This window comes from Pristiophorus japonicus, chromosome 17, assembly GCF_044704955.1.
Source record: "Pristiophorus japonicus isolate sPriJap1 chromosome 17, sPriJap1.hap1, whole genome shotgun sequence".
In the NCBI taxonomy this organism is placed as follows: Eukaryota; Metazoa; Chordata; class Chondrichthyes; family Pristiophoridae; genus Pristiophorus; species Pristiophorus japonicus.
The window spans coordinates 99,948,965-99,969,785 of record NC_091993.1 but is presented as its reverse complement, the minus strand read 5'-3'; the positions used below and the strand labels follow the sequence as shown (position 1 = coordinate 99,969,785).

General features: G+C 45.2%; 1 long non-coding RNA gene across 1 annotated transcript in view; it reads right to left on the bottom strand.

The window, feature by feature from the left end:
• Nucleotides 1–9,493: 9,493 nt before the first annotated feature.
• LOC139228242 (uncharacterized) overlaps nucleotides 9,494–20,821 on the bottom strand; it is a 34,680-nt gene continuing 23,352 nt past the window's right edge. Inside the window, exon 2 of the long non-coding RNA XR_011587532.1 lies at nucleotides 9,494–13,160. This is a non-coding gene — a long non-coding RNA (uncharacterized lncRNA). The remainder of the gene's footprint in view (nucleotides 13,161–20,821) is intronic.

The following is a 20,821-nucleotide window of genomic DNA, read 5'->3' as shown; positions in this document are numbered from 1 at the left end:
AGAACAGTGGGCATCCTGGAGAAATATTCGGAGGGAGATGATTGGGAGACTGTTGTGGAGCGACTCGATCAATACTTCGTGGCCAACGAGCTAGATGGGGAAGAGAGCACTGCCAAACGTAGAGCGATCCTCCTCACCAACTGTGGGGCACCAACGTATGGCCTCATGAAGAATCTGCTCACTCCAGCGAAACCCAAGGATAAACCGTACGATGATTTGTGCACACTGGTCCGAGAGCATTTGAACCCGAAGGAAAGCGTTCTGATGGCGAGGTACCAGTTCTACACCTACAAAAGGTCTGAAGGCCAGGAAGTGGCGAGTTATGGCGCCGGGCTGAGACGTCTTGCAGGACATTTGGAGCACATGCTCAGAGACTATTTTGCACTTGGCATTGGCCACGAAAGCATACTTTGCAAGCACTTGATTGTAGAGACCCCAACCTTGAGTAAGGCCATAGCGATAGCCCAGGCGTTCATTGCCACCAGTGACAGTACGAAGCAAATCTCTCAGCACACAAGTGCTGCTACAAGTACTGTGAACAAAGTGATGATTTTGAATCGTAACGTACAGGGCAGGTCACACATACCTGCAGCTACATGTCCGCAAATGTCTCAGAGTCCACCATCAAGGGTGATGAATGCAAAACCATTAACACCTTGTTGGCGCTGCGGGGGTGATCATCGCTTTCATTCATGCCTATTCAAAGGATATGTTTGCAAGGGCTGTGGAACAATGGGACACCTCCAATGAGTGTGCAGAAGAGCTGCTAAGCCTGTTAAACCTGCAAACCACCATGTTGCAGAGGAGGACAGATCCACGGAGGATCACTACGAACCAGAGCCTCAGATAGAGGAGGCAGAGGTACATGGGCTGCACACATTCACCATGAATTGTCCCCCGATAATGCTGAATATTGAACTAAATGGACTCCCGGTGTCAGTGGAGCTGGACACGGGCACGAGCCAGTCCATCATGGGCAAAAAGACTTTCGAAAGGTTGTGGTGCAACAAGGCCTCAAGGCCAGTCTTAACTCCAGTTCGCACGAGACTAAGAACTTACACCAAAGAACTGATTCCTGTTATTTGGCAGTGCTACCGTAAAGGTCTCCAACGATGGAGCGGTGCACAAGCTACCACTCTGGATGGTACCGTCGATGGTCCTATGCTGCTCGGCAGGAGCTGGCTGGGAAAGATACACTGGACCTGAGACGACGTCCGAGCGCTATCACCCGCTGACGACACTTTGTGTGCCCAGATCTTTAACAAATTTCCTTCGCTGTTCGAACCAGGCATCGGGAAATTCCAAGGAGCAAAAGTGCAGATCCACCTAATTCCGGGGGCGCGACCCATCCATCATAAGGCGAGAGCAGTACCGTACATGATGAGAGAGAGGGTAGAAATCGAGCTAGGCTGGCTGCAACGAGAGGGCATCATTTCACTGATCGAGTTCAGCGAGTGGGCCAGTCCTATTGTCCCAGTCCTCAAGGGGGACGGCACCATCAGAATCTGTGGTGATTACAAAGTAACTATCAATTGTTTCTTCCTGCAGGACCAATACCCACTACCAAAAGCCGACGACCTCTTTGCAACGCTGGTGGGAGGAAAGACGTTCACGAAGCTGGATCTGACTTCAGCCTACATGACCCAAGAACTGGAGGAATCATCAAAGGCCCTCACCTGCATCAACACACACAAAGGTCTTTTTGTTTATTACAGATACCAATTTGGAATCCGATCAGTGGCGGCGATATTACAGAGAAACGTGGAAAGTTTACTGAAGTCGGTCCCGCACACCGTGGTCTTCCAGGACGACATCTTGGTCACAGGTTGGAACACAGTCGAGCACCTGCAGAACCTGGAGGAGATTCTTAGTCGACTCAACCACGTGGGGCTCAGGTTAAAACTCTCGAAGTGCGTTTTTGTGGCGTCTGAAGTGGAGTTCTTGGGAAGGAGGATTGCGGCGGACGGCATCAGGCCCACCAACATGAAGACGGAGGCAATAGAGAACGCAGCGAGGCCATAGAATGTGACGGAGCTGCGGTCGCTTCTGGGACTCTTGAACAACTTTGGTAACTTCTTACCGGGTCTCAGCACATGGCTAGAACCACTATATGTCTTACTACGAAAAGGGGGCGAATGGGTTTGGGCAGAAATCAAGAAAATGTCTTTGTAAAAGCAAGAAAATTGTTATGCTCAAACAAATTGCTTGTGTTGTATGATCCATGTAAGCGTTGTCATATGGCATCGGGTGTGTATTGCAACAAGTGAATGCTTTCGGGAAACTGCAACCGGTTGCTTATGCATCCTGGAGTCTGTCTAAGGCTGAGAGAGCCTACAGCATGATTGAAAAAGAAGCATTAGCATCAATGGGGTAAAGAAAATGCATCAATACCTGTTTGGGCTAAAATTCAAATTGGAAACTGACCACAAGCCACTTATATCCCTGTTTTCCGAGAGTAAAGCGATAAATATCAACGCATCGGCCCGCATCCAGAGATGGGCGCTCACATTGTCTGCATACAACTACGCCATCCGCCACAGGTCAGGCACAGAAAATAGCGCCGATGCTCTCAGTAGGCTGCCATTGCCCACCACGGGGGTGGAAATGGCACAGCCCCCAGATCTAGCCATGATTATGAAAGCATTTGAGAGTGAGCAATTACCCGTCACTGCCCGGCAGATCAAAACCTGGATCTTATTATCTATAGTCAAAAGCTGTGTGCTTCACGGGAGCTGGTCCAGTGTCCCAGTGGAAATGCAGGAAAAGATAAAGCCGTTCCAGTGGCGCAAAGATGAAATGTCTATACAGGCAGACTGCCTTATGTGGGGCAATTGAGTCGTGGTCCCCAAGAAGGGCAGAAACATCTTCATCAATGACCTCCACAGTACCCACCCAGGCATCGTAATGATGAAAGCGATAGCCAGATCCCACGTGTGGTGGCCCGGTATCGATGCAGACTTAGAGTCCTGCGTTCAAAGACGGAATACATGCTCGCAGTTAAGCAATGTACTCAGGGAATCGCTGCTAAGTTTATGGTCTTGGCCCTCCAAACCGTGGTCTAGAGTACACGTCGACTATGCAGGCCTGTTCTTCGGTAAAATGCCCCTTGTGGTTGTAGACGCGTATTCCAAGTGGATTGAATGTGAGATAATGTCGGCACGTCCGCTGCCACGACTGAAAGCCTGCAGGCCAGGTTTGCCACACACGGCTTACCCGATGTCCTGATGAGTGACAACGGGCCATGTTTTACCAGTACTGAGTTCAAAGAATTCATGACCTGTAATGGGATCAAACATCTGCCCCGTTTAAACCAGCATCCAATGGTCAGGCAGAGAGAGCAGTGCAAACCATCAAGCAAGGCTTGAAGAGGGTAACTGAAGGCTCACTGCAGACTCACCTATCCCGAGTCCTGCTCAGCTACCACACTCACTCACTTGTATCCCACCTGCTGAACTGCTCATGAAAAGAGCACTCAAGACAAGGCTCTCGTTAGTTCACCCTGATCTACATGAACAGGTAGAGAGCAGACGGCTTCAACAAAGTGCATACCATGATAGTGCAAATGTGTCACTCGAGATTGAAGTCAATGATCCTGTATTTATATTACATTATGGACAAGGTCCCAAGTGATTTCCCGACACTGTCGTGGCCAAAGAGGGGAGCAGGGTGTTTCGGATCAAACTTTCAAATGGACTCATTCACTGGAAACATTTGGACCAAATCAAACTCAGATTCACGGACTACCCTGAGCAACCCACCCTGGACCCTACCTTTTTTGATCCCCAAACACACATACCAGTGGCAACCGACACCATGGTTGACCACGAAGCAGAACCCATCATCCACAGCAGCCTGCAGGGCCCAACACACCAGGCAACCCAGCAAGGCCAGCTGCACAGCAGCCCAGCGAGGGCCCAACAAATGATTCAACAACACCAGCTTTCACACCGAGACAATCAACCAGGGCAAGAAGGGCCCCAGATCGACTCACATTGTAAATAGTTACACTATTGACTTTGTGGGGGAATGTTGTTATATATGTGGACTTGTATTTACTCTGTACAGCCACCAGAGGGCTCATTCCCCGGAGTCCCAAGGGATCCCATAATCCTTTGGGAGCACAGATATTTAAGACGGCTTCAAAGGTTGGTGAGGCACTCTGGAGACCTGCAATAAAAGACTACGGTCACACTTTACTTTGAGCTCACAAGGTTCAGTCTGACTCTTTCTCCACACACAACACTCCTCATCTCAGTTTTAAATTGGCGGCCCCTTATTGTGAGACTATGTCCCCTAGTTTTACTTTCCCCTATGAGTGGAAATATTCTCTCTGCATCCACCTATTCGAGCCCCCTCATTGGGCCCAAGTTTCCACATGATTCGCGCCTGATTTTTAGGAGCAACTGGTGGAGAACGGACTATTTTAGAAATCGCAATTCTCCACATTTTTTTTTCTGCAGTTCTAGTCAGGTAGAACAGTTCTAGTTTAGAACAGAATCTTTTCTTCAAAAGGGGGCGTGTCCGGCCACTGACGCCTGATTTGAAAGTTTCCACAGTGAAAATGTACTCCAAACTAAAGTAGAATGGAGCCAGTGAAGATTTTTGTAGAACTGAAAAAACCTGTTCTACACATTAAAAAATCAGGCGCAGGTTACAAATCAGGCGTCCAGAACGAGGGGGGGGAGAGGGGGGGGGGAAGGGAACTCATTAAATTCGACAATAAATCCTTATTTATACTTCTACAAATATTATACAAATAAATCCAACCTGAATAAACATTTATAAGCAAAGAAAAGATTAAATAAACCATCTCCCTACCTGTGTGAAAGTGCTTCAGCCAGGGATAATTCTACAGCCGTTCGTGCCGCTGAGCGGGAGGGGGAGAGAGAGAGAGGGGGGGAGGGAGAGAGAGGGGGGGAGAGAGAGGGGGAGAGGGAGGGAGGGGGCGAGAGAGGGAGGGAGAGAGAGGGAGGGAGGGAGGGAGAGAGAGAGGGGGGGAGGGAGAGAGAGGGGGGGGAGGGAGGGGGGAGAGAGAGAGAGAGAGAGGGGGGGAGAGGGAGGGAGGGGGCGAGAGAGGGAGGGGGAGAGAGGGAGGGAGGGAGGGAGAGAGAGAGGGGGAGGGAGGGAGAGAGAGAGAGGGGGAGGGAGGGAGAGAGAGAGAGGGGGAGGGAGGGAGAGAGAGAGAGGGGGAGGGAGGGGGAGAGAGAGAGGGGGAGAGAGGGAGAGAGAGAGAGAGCGGGGGGGGAGAGAGAGAGAGCGGGGGGGGGGAGAGAGAGGGGGTGGGGAAGGGAGAGGTCAGGTCGGATCGGATCCAGTCCGGGAGTCGGGAGTCGGGTCCAGTGGGGGGGGGGGGGGGGAGGCGGGTCGGGTCGGGGAACAGGAGTGCGGGTCGGGTCGAGTCAGTCGGTGGGGGGGTGGGAGCGGGTTTCGGTTCTCGGGTCGGGGCGGGCGGGGATGAGCGGGTGTCTGGTCGGCGGGGGGTGGGGGGGGAGCGGGTGTCTGGTCGGCGGGGGGTGGGGGGGGAGCGGGTGTCGGGTCTTGTCGGGGGCGGGGAGCAGGAGCTGGCAGTGGGAGGAGCCTTATTCACGCAACCCCAGTGAGGCCATTCAGCCAGGGCTAGGGGCTGCGTGCTTCGGGCCCCTCCCACACAGTTCGGCGCCTGGAGCTACTGCACTTGCGTGCAGACTGTAGCGCGCATGTGCAGAGGTCCCGGCACTGTTTTCAGCGCCGGGACCTGGCTCCGCCCCCCCCCACAGCTCGTGCTGGCTGCGCCGAGGGCCAGAGGACCTGTCAGTTGGTGGAGAATACCGAGGATTCTTTTAGGCGCCGTTTTAGGCGCGAAAAACGGGCGCCCAGCTCGGAGGGGCGCCCGTTTTTTTTCTTGTGGAAACTTGGGCCCGTTATCTTATATGTTTCAATAAGATCACCTCTCATTCTTCTGAACTCCAATGTGTATAGGCCCAAGCTACTCAACCTTTCTTCATAAGTCAACCCCCTCATCTCCAGAATCAACCTATTAGGTTGGGTATTAATTGTAATCGCTGTTGAAACAACAATCAAGGCAAAAGAAGATGTAGGTGACGAGAACAGTTCTAACACCACATTTAAATATTAAAATAAAGCTCTGGTCTGCTTCAAGTGGAAGTTTTTACTGCCCATGATTCTGGCATTCTGAAAATTTGCATCAAGCACAAAAATGGTGGGGACGTGGTAGGTGTCCTTTCATTTTTTTTCCTTCACTTTAGTGCTTCAAAAACCGATGGACATACAGCAGAGGGGAAATAGGCCTCGTTATATTTCTGCTTTCTAGGTCTTCTGTTGAGGTGTCAGACAGATAATTTGCCCACAAGTTTTACAAATGCTGCTGTTGTGCCAGCTACTGAGCAGTATGAGAGAGTAGTTGTCTACCATGGCTCAGTTGTATCACTCTCGCCACGGAGTCAGTCGGCTGTCGGTTCAAGTCCCAGTCCCGCGACCAGCACAAAAAAACCAGTCCTGACACCCCAGCGCAGTACTGAGGGAGTGGTGCTCTGTCGGAGGTGCCGTCTTTTGGATGAGACGTCAAACCGCGGTGCTGTGTGCCCTCTCAGGTGCCCTCCCGTAGCAGTATTTACCGAAGAAGAGCAAAGGAGTTCTCCCGGGTGTCCTGGCAAACAACATCAATAAAAAAAAACCCCAGAGTATCTGATTATTATCCCATTGCTGTTTATGGGAGTTTGCTGTGAGCATATTGTCTCCCTTGTCTCCTACATTACAACAGTGACTACACTTCGAAAGTACTTCAACGCGCTTTGGGAAATCCTGACGTGGTAAAAGGTGCTAAATAAATGCAAGTTTGTTCTTTTTTCTTTCCATAAACAAAATTATATAACACCGTGTCATTTTCTTAGCACTTCCCAAAGTCCTTTGCAATCAACTGAATACTTTTTTGGAATGCAGTCACTTTTTTAATGTAGGTAGACACAGCAACCAAGTTCCCACAAATAAATGAATAACCACATAGTCTGTTTTTGATGGTGTTGGTTGGGGGAGAAATTATGGACAGGACAGCTGGAGAATTAATTCCTCTTCTTTCAGTAATGCCAACAAATTCTTTTATGTCCAGCTGAGCAGAGAGACAAAACCTCAGTTTAACGGCTTATCTGAAACACTCTGACATTGCAGCACTATCACAGCACTTCACCTCTGTGCAAAACTCTATCGTGGAGCTGGAAACCACAGCCATCTGACTTAGAGGCAAGTGTGCTACCAACTGAGTCAAGCAACACTAATATCTTTATCTCACTCTTTCCCCATCCCCTCCTCCTTTCCATTGCAAAGATTCTGACCTCTGCTCAGCCTTACCTTGATAGCTCAGTAATGATCAGGAACTCCTCACTATTATTAAACCTATGTTCTACCATTCACGGCAATAGCACTGAATTTGAATGTATTAGCTCGCTAGTTTTAAAGTATGAAATCTGCCTCACTGTCAAATGTTGAGCATCAGTATTCGTTTAGTTTCATTCTTTCAAAATTCAATGCATTCACGACTTACTCTCGTTTTACACTGTAATCATTTATCTGATTTTCTTCTTGCCTCGCCCACCACCCCCGCCTACCCCCATCCGCCCCCCCACCCATCCAACCCTCCCTCATCCCCAAAACTGCTGGCCAAGCTGAGGTATAGTTCAATGATAGCTTGCAGCAATCCAGTAGATTTCTTAAGAGGCCTTTCTTAATGTGTGTCAACAGGTCATTTGATTGGGGTGATCACAGCCCTAGCTGATCTAATCCGAACCACACGCGCACTTTCCAATATGACACTGACCAGAAACGGGATCCCTACATGCTTTTGCCCCCTCACTAGCCCAGAACTAGTAAGGCCAATTGCACTTACTAGTTAGCTGGCAAAATCCAAACTAAGTATAGATTCTGGGATCACACCTTCATAAACTGTATAGGGTCAGTTATACAAATGCATACTAATGGCAGGGAACCTTATCTGCCAGAGATCATGGGAAAATTGACCCTGCCATGAATTCTATCCATAATGAATGGAAAATCGCGGCATTGATTTCCTGATATCCCTAACACGACTGTGCAAAATTGGTCTGTTATGGTTCAGTAGCAAAGGTGAATCAGTCAGCTTCCTTTGCTCCATTTTATTCAGAAAGTCGTATCGGTAAGAGAAAATAAGCTGACATGTTTATAAAAGATTTAGTTTTTGTCACACATTTCTTCGATGTGAAGATGAGATTGTCGAATGCTGGAGGTCTTGGGGGAGAACTTTGAAAGCGCCCCCGTTTGGGGCGTTAACTTTTAACAGTTTGAAAAATTACCACCAGGCGCTAATGTTTTCAAACATTAAAAAAATTCAGCGGTTGCGCTCCAGGAAGGAAATGGAGCACTAAATCAGGCGCTCCACTTCCTTCCTGGAGTGTAAGAGGCAACAGGCGGGTCGGTGAGAGGAACAGTGCTGCACACTGGGCCATGCAGCGCTGCCACATTGAAAGGCTCCTTCCCTCCGTTAAAGGGAAGGGCCATCACTGCAGGCTCTGCAAAGAAGAAAAAAACTTCCCTTCCCCACGACAGCAGTCACGATCCCGCCCGATCAGTCAGGCACTCAAGCAGAGTGCTGGGCTGATCGATTGTAGGCAGGAACCCACGAAAAAACCTGCAAGAGAGAAGGAACATTTTTTTTTAAACTAACGACGGCCACCTCGCTTTTAAGCATCGCCCCCAAAGCGCCCGGCCTCTGGATGGACACCTCCTGCAGCTGCCAGTGTTTTCGCCCGACGATGCTGCAGGGGACGGAACGCAAGTTTGGGTCCATGGCGCTCCTGGGCTGATGCGCCCAGCGATAACATCACAATCTCCGGGCGAAGGTGATTGGGGCGCAACGTCGTATCGCCATACCGCCGCCACGAAACTCCTGCCGAATATGGGGGGAATCAATGTTATCGCCACACCCGATCGTAACCCAGTTAGAGCCCCATTATTACCCCCCAGAGGTGATAACGAGCGGCGCTAGTGAGGTCAATTTCTAGGCCCTTTTTTGCTCTCTCTCTTAATCCAATCTTTGTTTCCCTCTCTTTATTTTTCTTTCTGTACCTGATTTGACATTGAAGTGACCCACTCTATTTCACCCTCCATCTCAGTCCTTCCTCTGTTTATTTCTCAATCCTTAAATCTCATTGGTTAAGGAGTTTGTCCCGTTGTTCGCCAAGGTCCCAGATGCCCTTGCTGTGCCATATCAGCTCGCACTTCCAGCAACGTTGTGGGCAAAAAATGTTAAAACCTAAACGTTCACGGACAAGTTTAACTAACCGGGCAAGCTGTGAGATGCCCCGCTCCAGCAAAATCCAGGCCAATGTCATCACGTTGCCAAATTTGATCAAGAATGTTTTGCCAAACTCTTTTCAATAGAAACAATTGCTTTTTAACTTCAGATTGTGTGGCTCAAAAATTGTGTGAAGGAATGATCTTTCAAACATATGGAACGACAACTGAATGATTATATGGCAAATAGATTTAAGACAATTTTGAAGATTACAAGAGAACCAAACATTTAAAAAAAAGACTTGGACATTTTGAGTAGTAGGTTCGCTTGACTCCACACAGATGTCTGTGAATCTGTCTATCTGGGATGTCAGTCACTGAAAGTTATTCATCTATCAGCTCTCGGCCAGATAGCTGAATTACAACATGCAAAGTAGGGGCACACCTATGATTTTAGAAAGACCCCACACAAAAATGCAATATACAGTTCCAGGAACAAAAAAGTATTTTTTCATTGGAAGGTGTACATGTTTTAGGGTGCAGTGTTAGCAGCTCACAATCACTCTGCTCCTCCAATGCTCTGTTATTTAAATGGAGTTCCTCGTCCTGTTTTGGATCTACTCAATGGCTGCTGACTTTTGTCTATCTTGCTGGGCTGTGTCCTATTTTGAACTAGCATTGGGAACCATCATCATCATCATAGACAGTCCCTCGGAATCGAGGAAGACTTCTTCTACTCTAAAAATGAGTTCTTGGGTGACTGGACAGTCCAATACGGGAAATTGACAGCAAGAGGTATCATTTAAATATCAAAGCACGGGAGGAGCAGCTCACATACAGCTCCCTAACTTATAACTTCACCCCAGCATTCAGGGGAGTTTGTGCAAATGTGGGTACAACTATATTAAGTAGAACTTTAAATCAAGCACCCCCTTTTAGTAAGGGCACTAGAACCCACAAATTCCAAATACATATTTAACGGAAACTTAGATCAAATTAAAATTTGATTGCCAGGGTGATGATGCGCTCTAGTCCCTCCGGTGCCCATGCCTCGTGGAAGGCCTCGCGCTTACCGGTGGACACCGCGTGCTCCATCTCCAGGAACACCCTGGTGCGAACGTAGCCATGGAAGAGAGACAGGCAGTCGGGCTGAACAATCCTCTCGACCACCCTCTTCCTGGACTGGTAAATGGCTAACTTGGCCAGGTTCAGGAGCAGACTTATGAGGAGGCCCTCTAGCCTGTTCGCTCCCCTCCATACCGGGTGCCCAAAGATCAAGAGCGTGGGACTAAAGTGCAGCCAAAAATCGAGGAGCAGCCCCTTTAAATAATGGAAGAGGGGCTGCAACCTCACACACTGCACATATCAAATGTGGGTGCATCCTGATGCAAAGACAACTAATTCGCTTTTAACGAGACAGCTACTTGCCTTACTGAGTTCTCTAATCCCTACGCCCAGTCAGTTATAAAGCAACACTGCCGGCGTCCAAATAAATAGTGCCCAGTCTAGTCATTTGAGGAAGGGAGCAGTGAGTAATATTTTTGGACAGAAAAGTGAAAGGTCAAATTGGCTTAAAAATACAAAAGAAAATCTCAAAATTGCAAACTTAATGGTTTTTTTAAATATTCAACAACTGGGTCAGAGATGTAGATTATATTCTGTATCATTTATGAGTAACAGAGAAACTGTATGTATTGATCAAAGCTAAATATTGGAAAGAAATGTGGGAAATTTCAGAAATGTTATATTTACAATTGGAAATACAAAAATGACTACATTTAGCAAACATGCAAATGTGTTCCAGTAAACTCTTGAAAGGGGGTAATTCCCTTGGTGCAACTCTCGTAAAAACTCCTATTATATTTTATACAGAAGCAGTTTATATTTAGACTCAAAGGGTTCTATTATTAGACATGTTATGACAGATTGAGCCAAATTTAAGTTCTATCTGTTCAAATGCTGTGTAATTTATTTGTACAGACTTTGTTAAAGATGTTGAGAATGCTTCCTGCAGACAGGTCGAAAAAAACCACCGTCTCACAAAACACAAACTAAATCAAAACACAGACTAAAATAGCTAGATATATTATTAAAGATTTGTTAACTAAGATGTGGTTACCTCAGTTGAGTTGCAGTTTGGTCCTTATACCTCTGATCCACCCTTCGTCACGAAATTGCATCTTAGTCGATTTTATAACTGACCCATTTCGGTCGATAATTATCAGATTGCTTTTGTAAAGGACAGCATGCAATCTGCCATAAACTGTACCTCATTTGTATAAGTTAAAAAAGGAGATCTTTAAAAATAAAAAAGGCATTATTATGCAGAGTGGGAATTAATAAGGGATGGAGTTTTGGCTCATACATCTATACAGAAAAAATCTATACATTTTATAAGCCATACAACAACAACAACTTGAATTTATATAGTGCCTTTAATGTAGTAAAACTTCCCAAGGCACTTCACAAGAATGATATAAGGCAAAAAAAAAAATTGACAGAGAGCCACATAAGAAGAAAGTACGGCAGATGACCAAAAGCTTGGTCAAAGAGATAGGTTTTAAGGAGTATCTTAAAGGAGGAAAGAGAGGTAGAGAGGCGGAGAGGTTTAGGGAGGGAGTTCCAGAACTTAAGGCCCAGGCAGCTGAAGGCACGGCCACTGATGGTTGAGCAATTATAATCAAGGATGCTCAAAAGGGCAGAATTTGAGGAGTGCAGATATCTCGGGGGGGGGTTGTGAGGCTGAAGGAGATTACAGAGATAGGGAGGGGTGAGGCCGTGGAAGGATTTGTAAACAAGGATGAGAATTTTGAAATCGGGGTGTTGCTTAACCTGGAGGCACTGTAGGTCAGCGAGCACAGGGGTGATGGGTGAACGGGACTTGGTGCGAGTTAGGACACGGGCTGCCGAGTTTTGGATGACCTCTACATAGGGTAGGATGTGGGAGACCAGCCAGGAGTGCGTTGGAAGAGCCAAGTCTAGTAGTAGTCATACGATTACACACATGTGAGGCAAACTGTATAGGGTAGATTTTGACATTGTGCGGTAGTGTAAAATGGGTGATAGCGAACTGGCAGCCCATTTTACATCTCTTCTGATTTTTATTTCCATTGAAGTCCATGGAAGAAAAAATTGGGAGAGGTAAAAACGGGCTGCCAATTCGCTATCACTCGTTTGACAATAACGCTCAGTCAAATACTGCCCCTATATATCTAAAGACCCAACATTTATGAGTTGAATCCTACATGAAATGTAAGATTTATTTTATTCATTCTCTATATCATTGCCAGAAATTCAGAGGAAGTTCTACAGAAATGTTGTAACATGAGCCTAGAAATGACTGTTGGTGGCATCAGCGGAGGGACATTTCGGAGCTGTTTCCCCGATCAGATAGTCCAAGTGAGGCTTATTGATTGCAAGGAGTTCTGGTTGGGAAATTATAAACCCCTCTTGATTTTTCATCTCTTTAAATTATAGTCAGAAAACCAGACACTGCAAGCTCGCAATTTTACAACCAGTGCTTGCTGTAAGTGTTACTCTGTGCCCGGAGCCTATGATCAGGGAATCAGCCCTTTAATACCATTGTCTGATGTTCTTCCCTTCAATATTTTAATAGGGAAATGAACCTATTTAAAATGAATTGATTAAGTCTGCAAATTAAATCGTGACCAGAGGATTGTCATATGAACATGTTATGCGTTTGACTGCTAATATCGATTAAAGTCATTTCGAGGCTGGAGTGACTTTCAAGGGGGAGCCTTAGAATAAGTAATCCCTTTTCAAAATCAGTTGCAATGAGTGATGGTTAACTTCCTCTTGTGTTCTTTATTTCCATTGATTTCCTGGATACTTTTGTTTAAACAGCGTTGGTAAACTGGTGACCTCATCGGAGCAATGGCCTGGGAGGAATTAAAGAGTCAAACAGTGTTAGAGCTGAATTAACATCAGGAAATGCAATCATTAACCCAGAGAGCTTCAACAATTGTGTCATTTCAACTATGAATATTAGTTCATCTCGCTCAGACAATCAGGCTCAGCATCTCTTCTAACCCAGTTCCTCCAATGATGTCATTGGAACTCATTGTTTTAAATAAAGACTATAAAACATGGAAAAATCCCCGAATGTTAATATTTGGAACTGTTTGATTTGCAAAAGGGACACCAAAGGCAAGAATGCCTCAAATGTTTTGAGGAGTTTAGTTATCCCCTGTTTTCTTAAACCTGCACATGGTGTGAAGCTAAAGTTCCGTTTAAAGTAAAACAGAACAGAAGAGGGATTGAAGTTTCTATTATATACACCTTGCAAGTCATCTTGGAGGATTCCAGGTTAGCAGCACTAAAATCCCGATGTTGCTAGCAGACCTGTTGTCTGCAGTGCTGCACTCTTTTATAGCCCTGAATTTGCAATATTGAAAATCTTGAGTTTGCGCAGCAGACCAAACTGAATGTTATGATTCATGCTCCTCCCCCTATTTTAAATAAGCTACAAGCATCAGAAGACCAAGCCAGAGATAGCCTGTAGCACATCTGGCTTGGCAGCACAACACCTGGTGAGGAAGCAGCTTGCCATTAATTGGCAAGTAGTGATGCTGACACAAAAGTTGCCTAATTGTTCACAATAGCACAGCAGAGACATGTAGGCAACACTGCTGGAGTTGGAGATCATTTGCAAGAGATAGCCCAAAGGAGGGTGGCCCATTGGGATTGAAGACTACAATCCAGTGAAAGCACAGGTGCAATCTGTATAGAAGCAGTTTGCTGACAGAGTCAACGCAGTCATCACGTTCCCTTGTACCTGGCTCCATATGAGGACTAAGGGCTGGATTTTCGGCTTTTAAGATTATGGGGTGTTAATGGTGGAGGGGGCGGTCCTGATACCCCCTGGAAAAAGTCTGCACCTCAGTCAGCACAATTGGGCAGCTGGGCGCTGAGTGTGGGGTGGAGCGCTAAGGGAGGCATTGCACACCTCTCTTAGAGCGCTAGGCCGGCTTAGCATGCAAAAATCCTGAGCTAAAGTGCCGGCCTCAGAGAGGCTTGGGGAGAAAAAAAAAACCCACCAAAACCATTCTCAAAATATACCTCAATCCACCACTAAATAAATCGCAAAAAAAAAATAAAATAACAAACAATCACACTTACCTGAGGTCGCCATTATTTACCTCTCTGCAGCCGCCACTGCTTGGGCCGCCCGTTTTCACAGGCGGTCTCAGGACAGTGCTCCACACAGTGCTACATGTCGGACGGGAGGCAAAAACCGATCCGCTGTTGCAACCAGGGGCGTTGCACACCAGCTCACCTCTTCCAGACGCCCCACAGAAAATGGCCCCGAAAAACCCCGGCGGGGCGCTGGAAGCTGGGCCCCTGCCCGGAGAAGCTCACCGCTGCCATTGCCACCCCTCCTGGGTGAAAACAGAGGCGGCTAGGAGCATAAAATCCAGCCCTTCAAGTGTGTTGCTTTCAGGAGAAGAGCAAAGGAAACTGTCCCCCTTCATTTTTCTCAGTTTTCTTGCGGGGCTTATCAACAATGGCAAGAGCTAAGCTGGGAATTTTTTGACGATTTAGGAAGTATCAATTGCAGCACCGCACACTGTCCTTTTCGTGACTAAGCTACATGGGGTTATTATGGATAGCCTGACTCTCGCAGGCGTAACCCAGTGCCTCCTGTCCAGTGACAAACCTATTACCCCTTACAAACATTGCAGTTGTCACTTTGCTGATGCACATTTGTACTATAGACTACCTAATGTGACAGAAGTCCCCTGGGTGGCTTGGAAGGATGATGAGGCATGAAAACGTTATGCTCTGGTAACCACTTATATGGAAAGAGCTGTCCCTGATATTGCATGTAGGTCAATGTGACCCATCTCTGTGATAACCTGCCTTGTGTAATGGAAGCAGCAAAGGCAGATCTCCGACATGTCCAAGTGCAAGCCCTGGATTAGTAACGGATATGGCCAGAGCACCTCAGGTGATGTTATCGGACCCTCAAACTCCTATTCCTCATCTCAATTCTGTAGTGAATTCACAACGCCCAAAGGAATAGCCATTCTCAAGGCGTTGCGAGCTGCAGCATCAAAGACAACACCAAACAAGAATAATGCAGAAGGATATTGGTGGGGAAGAAACAAAAATGGTCGACTATGCAGCAAAATCAACTAATGCATGGATCCAAATGCAGTCAACAGGAAATAACCCCCCCCCCCCCCCCCCGCCAAATTCTAATCTTACCTGTTCCTTTTAAGAGGTCCCCTTTAACAGGCAAGCTTCCAAACAGTCCAGTCTTCAAGGGCAAGGCTGACTTTGTGGACAGAGCCTTGCTCAAAGTAAAGTTGTCTAATTTGGGTTTGGAAATTGTATAATAACATTTAAATGTGTGAATGAGACCCCGCAGGCTAGTCGTGTCACTTTATTTTTTGACACCAAATCGAACGTTGTAAAATTGATTGCCCCACCAATTTGGCAATTAGGGTTGGGGCACCTGATTTATGACCCTCAGCAAGTCCTTGTCAGTGGCACGAGGCATCACAAATGTTATTTTTATGTGTCATTATCCCTGCTTGTGTGTCCATAAGAATATGTTCATATTCCCAGTGATTCAAAAATCTGATGAGTTTTTATACCAATCTGGTAGGAACCGAATTTGAATTTTGAATCTTTGGAGCAAAATTAATATTTAAAAAAAAGGAGAAAATCAAATGTAAGGATCATTTCAAGAATGCAAAACCGCAAAACCAACCGAAAAAGACCGTTTTCAGTGTAATATAGTGCCAAAAATAAGAAATATCTACAAGCAGTCTACTCTATAACATTCTTAACCTAAGTTCATAGGGGCTACTTACAGTACAGGTGACTCTGTGGTACATCAGTGTGTTAGTGCCATTCTGTTCTTCTCTGGCCTCCTCTGTCCACCCACCAGCAATGATGCTCAATGTCACCATTTAGGAAGAGCATATTTCCGACCCAGCAGAAAGAATGTTCCCAATGTTGGGGAAGTCCAGAACCAGGGGTCACAGTCTGAGGATAAGGGGTAAGCCATTTAGGACCGAGATGAGGAGAAACTTCTTCACCCAGAGAGTGGTGAACCTGTGGAATTCTCTACCACAGAAAGTAGTTGAGGCCAATTCACTAAATATATTCAAAAGGGAGTTAGATGAAGTCCTTACTACTCGGGGGATCAAGGGTTATGGCGAGAAAGCAGGAAGGGGGTACTGAAGTTTCATGTTCAGCCATGAACTCATTGAATGGCGGTGCAGGCTAGAAGGGCTGAATGGCCTGCTCCTGCACCTATTTTCTATGTTTCTATGTTTCTATGTTTATAGAATCCACCCAATATTTGCTTCATTGATTTTCCCAGCTGGGTATTGTCAAGGGGCTAGAAGTTCGTTTTTTGGCCATAGCGGTATTTTTTCGACATTTTTCACCAAAAATACCACTAATCACACCACCATTTTTTAAAGGCCTAAGTTTTGTTACAAAATGCACCCAGCGGTAAAAATCTGCATTGCACGAGAATTTGCGGCGGAAACCGCTGTCCTCGACAACTTTACTCTGAATCCGATTACCGCTGTGAGGGAGGCCTTGGGAGGGAGGAAAACACACAAAGAAATAGCAAAAAACAAAAAATAAAAAATCACCAAACATTCACAAGACACTTAAATATTGAATCGCTAAAAAAAAATTAAAAAGTAAAAACTTTAACTTATTTTTTGCAGGTCTTCATACCAACTGTTGTTCTTGGGGCTACAACACAAGTTTTTCTCTGACTTTTTTTGCCCAGGATATGGGTGCAGTAAAAATCCAAACTAAGGCGATAGCGGTATTTCCAGTCTTGCACGCTGGCGGTCCACTTTTCAGCGTTATTTCAAAACCACCGGCGCAAGACTTTGGCGAAACTAGCGGACCACCGTTTTTATATCGCCTAAAAAAACGGATGCAAGGTTGGTGAAATTCCAGCCCTATGTCTTCCTGTAAACTGATATGGGCTGCTTCATTATTGGAGGAGTTGTGAATGGAGATTAACACTGAAATCGATAGAGAACAGCCCAACTTCTGATCTTATGATTGATGGGAGGTTACTGATGAAGCACCTGAAAAAGGAAAGACGTGTTCATGGAGTCTCTTCCTCTTGTTAGTTCGCTACTTGTCTACCACCATCATTTTCCACTAGATGTGGTAGGGCTTAGGTGCTTTGCTGCGATTTGTTGATTGTGGCATTGCTTAGCTCAGTCTATATATAGTATGCTGCTTGACGTCTTTATTATGTAGCCAGCTTCTACATTTCCCATTGAACTATAGTTGTCTACCACTTGATGGTGATAGAGTGAGGGATGTCCCGGGCCAAGAGGTTATGGATTGTGAATTACAGAATTTTACTAATGCTAATGGCCTGCAGCATCTCATGGATGCCCCGTTTTGGGCTGCTAGATCTGCCCTTGGTTTGTTCTAGTTGCCATGGCGGCAATGCCACACAACACAATGGAGGACGCACTTACTGTGAAGATGAGACCTTTGCCAGAACTTTCAACTTTGGCGGGTATAAAATGGGCAATATTGGCCATATAGCCTATTCTATACCCCGCCTGATTTTCAAAAGGTAAGGAAAATTAGGAGGGGTGTATAATTGGTGGCCGATTCAATAGTGCCTGTTTTACGCTACACCAAAGTTGAAAGTTCCGCTTTTTGTCATCATAAGGTGTGTAGTGATTACTCCTACCAATGCTATAATGGACATATATGTCTGTGATGGGCAGGTTGGTGAGGACAAGGTCACAAGTGAGTAGATGAGCATGCGGAATGGGTAGGTCCCAGGTTCCATACCCAATCGGAGCTGAGTTAATGGATCTCAGTCAGGTTGTGGTCGGAGTGTTACAATCGGCCTGGGCTATGAGGTGCGGGAATCAGTCAGGAATCCAGAAATTCTTGCTGCAAGTGCATGTGTGTGGATGGTGGTTGAGCATCTGATGTCCCATGATCAAATTGCCCCCCAATAATCACTGTCAAATTTCACAAATGAATAATAGCCACTTGTGTGAGTTAGTGGAGGGTTCGAGCAAGAAGTTCGTATCTTTAGGAAAGGAGCAGCGAAAATTGGTGAGAAAAAATAAAAGTGTGGGGAAAATACCCCTAATGACAGTGAATGCATTGCCATTTCTCAGTAGTTTTGTGATATAAATAAGATGCTCAGTGAGCACTGGTAAATATAATATCTGCTTCACAAATAGTGATCTGAATTTTGGCAGTGGATGTTTATTTATTTTCAGAGGCATTTCTGTTGCATCATGTGACCACAGATTTTGAGCGCACACCCAACTTCATTGTTTTGAATATATTACTTGGTCATGTTCTAGTTCCCAAACCACACGGACATTCAGCAGAAACCAGACAAGCATCTCGTGAGCTTGGCTTATACAAAGCCTCATAATAGCAGGCACAAAGTAACATACTTGTCCTTAAGGACCCAGAAGTAACTCACTTCCTGATGTCATTTAGTGTCTGTAAAATGCCACACCCTGTCATTTATCCTTCATTTAGAAGTATCACTAGTTCAGTGTTGGTGAACGTTTGTAGTTCAAGTTATAAATACGACCTACTTCTAAATGGAGGGTAAATGATAGGGTGTGGCATTTTACAGAAAATAAATCAGTGTGCAGAACAATGCAATGTTTATGCCAAAACAGGAGGCAGACAGAGGAGATAGAATGTATTTCCATCTATTTATAACAAGTTACTTTTCTGATACTGAACCATATTTATAACTGTCAAAAGAAGACAATCCTGCACATTCCTGCAGCGAAAGCTATTGCCTAGTTTGTCTATCTTTGTGGAAAGTATCTTCTGGTCTTTAATCAAATCTGGTGGAAGCTGGAGGTGGGGCAAACCATTCGAATCATGATGTCATTTAATGTGGGATAAAATGTTGCTGTAATCCTTTAATCTCCAAATGGCTGGTTTATATTCATTTACTTGAAGTTCGGAACTTGCGCAGAATATGTTTAAACATGCAACAGAAAGTATCCAACTGAATACAATGATTCAGTGCTCTCACTCGCTCTTTGGGAGATGAGAGTGGATCAATAAGGGATTTTAGCAGCTTTCACTGAGATGAGATTCTTTTGTTCCGTTTCATAATGGAAAAACATCATGTGGAATTCAGTGACATCATGCATGTGTTTTTATAATCTTATTCACTGCCATTTCCTTTATTTATTTAGTCATTTTATTCACAGGCTTCCTGTCCATTTTACTGGGATTGTCCGGCCATGATTATCTGCTGCCTATATTTATCTTTTTATTGTTCTGTATTTCTTTTATTATAGAAATCTCCTTATAAAAGGGAGGTCTGAAATGTGTCAGTACGGAGCTAACAATCATTTGCAGTCAGCAGAAAAATATTGCCAACAACAATAAAGATATTGGTATTTTTAGAAGTGGCTTCAAAGTTGTAAATAGAAAAAAAACTTTAATCATTAAACCCCCATTACTTTTTATGGCTGTGCAATAAAATCACAACTTTCAAATTATAGGTTGGGGGTCACATGGACAGAGTATGTTACACAGAGGTAACAAAAGGAAGAATTCAAATATAAAGTGCAAGAACATTATTATTGATATCCATTTTTGCCTGGATGTGACCAGGAAAAGTGTGGCATATTACACAGATATTGCAGTATTGTTAATGTGCTGCAAATTAAGCGATACAGATGGATAAAGAATATAAAATATACCCAATCGTGCAAATGCTAATATTAAACTTACAATCAGACATCACTCTGCTTATCTGCATTTAAAAAAAAGTTAATGCAATCCTATTTTTTGCCGCCAAAGAGTACTTTTTATGACCCATGGCTGGAAGAACTAAAGCTGGCAGAGAAAAAGAAAATTTGACATTGCAGACAAAATTACGTCTCCCCCAAAGTCTCTAAATCTGAGCTAAGAGTTATTCTGACGGTATCAAGTTTGTCGAGGTCAATTAAGGCCTGCTTGTTGCATTATTGGCTGCACTGCCACTGCCCTCTGCTGATTTCTACCTAAATACTTTGATCATTATTTTTTCCTGCTTGGAGCAAATGGGCTTGCAGCAAATGCTGCACAGTTTATATGGTCGGCAACGTTGCCCGTGTTTATAAGTAATACATAGGCACAGAAAGCAGAGGGCTGACAGAGAGTACATAGTGCATAGACTCTTTCCAGCCCGTTACCTCCACTCGTCGGAATTCTTGTTACTGCTCAGGAGCAACTAACTGGATATAGCTACAAAACAGTGCCCCTGGAAATAATTTGTGCATTACGCCATTTTATAGCACTCGAACTGGAAGGTCAATCCACCATGGACACAGATCTGCCTGTGGCTCCTAAAGTGACCACAGCCGTGAATTTATATGCTTTAGGCTCCTTTCAAGTTGCCAAAGGGGACTTGAGAGGATTGAGCTATCTCTCGGTGCACCGATACAACCAAATATTGCCAAAGTAATGTTAAGGCAGGCATCTGAACTATGTATTCTTTAGCACCATGGCACAGATCCAAGGCAATTAGACTTCTTTGATATTAATAGCTTTCCGA